The sequence below is a fragment of the Chiloscyllium punctatum genome, unplaced genomic scaffold, assembly GCF_047496795.1.
Source record: "Chiloscyllium punctatum isolate Juve2018m unplaced genomic scaffold, sChiPun1.3 scaffold_92, whole genome shotgun sequence".
Classification (NCBI taxonomy): Eukaryota; Metazoa; Chordata; class Chondrichthyes; order Orectolobiformes; family Hemiscylliidae; genus Chiloscyllium; species Chiloscyllium punctatum.
Window position 1 is genome coordinate 1,127,462 of NW_027309826.1, and position 4,594 is coordinate 1,132,055.

Genomic DNA, 4,594 nt, shown 5'->3' on the forward strand with positions numbered 1-4,594 from the left:
CTCTGTCCCTCTCTCCCTCTCACTGTCCCTCTCTCTCTCTCTCTCTGTCCCTCTCTCTCCCTGTCCCACTCTCTCTCTCCAGATACCTCTCTCTCTGTCCCCCTCTCTCTCTCCCTGTCCCCCTCTCTCTGTCCCTCTCTCTCCCTGTCCCACTCTCTCTGTCCCTCTCTCTCTACCTGTCCCTCTCTCTCTACCTGTCCTCTCTCTCTCTCTCTCCCTGTCCATCTCTCTCTCTCTGTGCGTCTCTCTCTCTCTGTCCCTCTCTCTCTCCCTGTCCCTCTCTCTCTCCCTGTCCCTCTCTCTCTCCCTGTCCCTCTCTCTCTCACCCTATCCCTCTCTCCCTCTCCCTGTCCCTCTCTCTCTCTGTCCCTCTCTCTCCCTGTCCCTCTCTCTCTCCCTGTCCCTCTCTCTCTCACCCTACCCCTCTCTCCCTCTCCCTGTCCCTCTCTCTCTGTCCCTCTCTCTCTCCCTGTCCCTCACTCTCTCTGTCTCTCTCTCTCTCTTTCCCTCGCACTCTCCCTGTCCCTCTCCATCTCTCCCTGTCCCTCTCTCCCTCTCTCCCTGTCCCTCTCGCTCTCTCTGTCCCTCTCTCTCCCTGTTCCTCTCTCTCCCTGTCCCTCTCTCTCTCTCTGTCCCTCTCTCTCTCTGTCCCTTTCTCTCTCTCTGTCCCTCTCTCTCCCTGTCCCACTCTCTCCACAAGCTCCCTCTCTCGCTGTCCCTCTCTCTCTCCCTGTCCCTCTCTCTCTGTCCCTCTCTCTCTACCTGTCCCTCTCTCCCTTCCTGTCCACTCTCTCTCTCTCTCCCTGTCCATCTCTCTCTCTGTGTCCCTCTCTCTCTCCCTGTCCCTCTCTCTCTCCCTGTCCCACTCTCTCTGTCCCTCGCTCTCTCTCTCTGTCCCTCACTCTCTCCCTGTCCCTCTCACTCTCGCTGTCCCTCACTCTCTCTGTCCCTCTCTCTCTCTCCCTGTCCCTCTCTCTCGCCCTCTGTCTATCTCTCTGTGTCCCTCACTCTCTCACTCTCTCCCTCTCTCTCTCTGTCCCTCTCTCTCTCTCCCTGTCCCTCTCTCTCTCTCACCCTGTCCCTCTCTCTCTCTGCCCCTCACTCTCTCCCGGTCCCTCTCTCTCTCTCTCCCTGTCCCTCACCCTCTCCCTGTCCCTCTCTCTCTCTCTCTCTCCCTGTCCCCCTCACTCTCTCTCCCTGTCCCCCTCTCTCTCTCTGTCACTCCCTCTCTCTCCCTGTCCCACTCTCTCCCTGTCCCTCCCTCTCCCTCCCTGTCCCACTCTCTCCCTGTCCCTCCCTCTCCCTGTCCCTCCCTCTCCCTGTCCCTCTCTCTCTCACCATGTCCCTCTCTCACTCTCCCTGTGCCTCTCACTCTCTGTCACTCTCTCTCTCTCTGTCCCTCTCTCTCTCTCCCTGACCCTCTCTCTCCCTGTCCCTCTCTCACTCTCCCTGTACCTCTCTCTCCCTGAACCTCTCTCTCTCCATGTCCCTCTCTCTCGCCCTGTCTCTCTCTCTCTGTGTCCGTCACTCTCTCTCCCTGTCTCTCTCTCTCCCTGTCCCTCTCTCTCACCCTGTCCCTCTCTCTCTCTGCCCCTCACTCTCTCCCGGTCCCTCTCTCTCTCTCCCTGTCCCTCACCCTCTCCCTGTCCCTCTCTCTCTCTCTCTCTCCCTGTACGTCTCTCTCTCTCTCCCTGTCCCCCTCTCTCTCTCTGTCACTCCCTCTCTCTCCCTGTCCCACTCTCTCCCTGTCCCTCCCTCTCCCTGTCCCTCCCTCTCCCTGTCCCTCTCTCTCTCACCATGTCCCTCTCTCACTCTCCCTGTGCCTCTCACTCTCTGTCACTCTCTCTCTCTCTGTCCCTCTCTCTCTCTCCCTGACCCTCTCTCTCCCTGTCCCTCTCTCACTCTCCCTGTACCTCTCTCTCCTTGAACCTCTCGCTCTCCATGTCCCTCTCTCTCTGTCCCTGTGCCTCTCTCTCTCTCTGTCTCCGTGTCCCTCTCTCTCTCTCTGTCCCTCTCTCTCGCCCTGTCCCTCTCACTCTGTCCCTCTCTCTCTCACCCTGTCCCTCTAAATCTCCCTGTCCCTCTCGCTCTCTCTGTGCCTCTCTCTCCCTGTTCCTCTCTCTCCCTGTCCCTCTCGCTCTCTCTCTCTGTCCCTCTCTCCCTCTCTCTGTCCCTCTCTCTCTCTCTGTCCCTCTCTCTCGCCCTGTCCCACTCTCTCCCTGTCCCTCCCTCTCCCTGTCCCTCCCTCTCCCAGTCCCTCTCTCTCTCACCATGTCCCTCTCTCTCTCTCCCTGTGCCTCTCACTCTCTGTCACTCTCTCTCTCTCTGTCCCTCTCTCTCTCTCCCTGACCCTCTCTCTCTCTGTCCCTCTCTCTCTCTGTCCCGCTCTCTCCCTGTCCCTCTCTCTCTCTCTCCCTGTCCATCGCTCTCTCTGTGCGTCTCTCTCTCTCTGTCCCTCTCTCTCTCCCTGTCCCTCTCTCTCTCCCTGTCCCTCTCTCTCTCCCTGTCCCCCTCTCTCCGTCTCTGTCTCTCTCTCTCTCCTTGTCCCTCTCTCTCTCTTCCCCTCTCCTTCTCTCTCACTCCCTGTCCCTCTCTCTCGCCCTGTCCCTCTCTCTCTCCCTGTCCCTCACTCTCTCCGTCCCTCTCTCTCTCTCTCTCTCAGTCCCTCTCTCTCTCTCCCTCTCAATCTCTCCCTGTCCTTCTCTCTCTCTGTCCCTCTCTCTCTCTCACCCTGTCCCTCTCTCTCTCTGTCCCTCACTCTGTCCCCGTCCCTATCTCTCTATCCGTCCCTTACTTTCTCTGTCCCTCTCTCTCTCTCTCCTTTCCCTCTCTCTCTCCCTGTACCTCTCTCTCGCCCTGTCTCTCTCTCTCTCTCTCTGTGTCCCTCACTCTCTCTCTCTGTCCCTCTCTCTCCCTGTCGCTCTCTCTCGCTGTCCCTCTCTCTCTGTCTCTCTCTCTCTCTCCCTGTCCCTCTCTCTCTCTGTCCCTGTCCCTCTCTCTCTCTGTCCATCTCTCTCCCTCCTTGTCTCTCTCTCTCTCTCTGCCCCTCACTCTCTCCCGGTCCCTCTCTCTCTCTCTCCCTGTCCCTCACCCTCTCTCCGTCCCTCTCTCTCTCTCTCCCTGTCCCACTCTCTCTCTCCCTCTCAATCTCTCCCTGTCCTTCTCTCTCTCTCTGTCCCTCTCTCTCTCTCTCTCACCCTGTCCCTCTCTCTCTCTGTCCCTCACTCTCTCCCTGTCCCACTCTCTCTCGCTGTCCTTCACTCTCTCTGTCCCTCTCTCTCTCTCTCCCTGTCCCTCTCTCTCTCTCCCTGTCCCTCTCTCTCGCCCAGTCTCTCTCTCTCTCTGTGTCCCTCACTCTCTCTCTCTGTCCCTCTCGCTCCCTGTCGCTCTCTCCCGCTGTCACTCTCTCTCTGTCCCTCTCTCTCTCTCCCTGTCCCTTTCTCTCTCTGTCCCTGTCCCTCTCTCTCTCTGTCCATCTCTCTCCCTCTCTGTCCATCTCTCTCCCTCCTTGTCCCTCTCTGTCTCGCTGTCCCTCACACTCTCCGTCCCTCTCACTCTCTCTATCCCTGTCCCTCTCTCACTCTCCCTGTACCTCTCCCTCCCTGTCCCTCTCTCTCTCCCTGTCCCTCTCTCTCTCTCCATATCAATCTCTCCCTGACCTTCTCTCTCTCTCTGTCCCTCTCTCTCTCTCACCCTGTCCCTCTCTCTCTCTGTCCCTCACTCTCTCCCTGTCCCTCTCTCTCTCGCTGTCCCTCACTCTCTCTGTCCCTCTCTCTCTCTCTCCCTGTCCCTCTCTCTCTCTCCCTGTCCCTCTCTCTCGCCCTGTCTCTCTCTCTCTGTGTCCCTCACACTCTCTCTCTGTCCCTCTCTCTCTCTGTCCCTCTCTCTCTCTCCCTGTGCCTCTCACTCTCTGTCACTTTCTCTCTCTCTGTCCCTCTCTCTCTCTACCTGTCCCTCTCTCTCCCTGTCCCTCTCTCACTCTCCCTGTACCTCTCTCTCCCTGTCCCTCTCTCTCTCTCTGTCCCTCTCTCTCTCTGTCCCTGTGCCTCTCTCTCTGTCCCTCTCTCTGTCTCCCTGTCCCTCTCTCTCTCTGTCCCTCTCTCTCCCTGTCGCTCTCTCTCCCTGTCCCTCTCTCTCCCCCTGTCCCTCTCTCTGGCCCTGTCTCTCTCTCTCTCTGTGTCCCTCACTCTCTCTCTCTGTCCCTCTCTCTCCCTGGCGCTCTCTCTTCCTGTCCCACTCTCTCTGTTCCTCGCTCTCTCTCCCTGTCCCTCTCTATCTCCCTGTCCCTCTCTCTCTCCCAGTCCCTCTTTCTCCCCTGCACCTCTCTCTCTCCCTGTCTCTCTCTCTCTCTCCCTGTCCCTCTCTCTCTCTGTGTCCCTCACTCTCTCCCTGTCCCTCTCTCTCTCTCCCTCTCCCTCTCTCTCTCTGTCCCTCTCTCTCTCCCTGTCCCTCTCTCTCTCTGTCCCTCTCTCTCTCTCTTTCCCTCGCTCGCTCCCTGTCGCTCTCCATCTCTCCCTGTCCCTCTCTCTCTCTCCCTGTCCCTCTCGCTCTCTCTGTCCCTCTCTCTCCCTGTTCCTCTCTCTCCCTGTCCCAA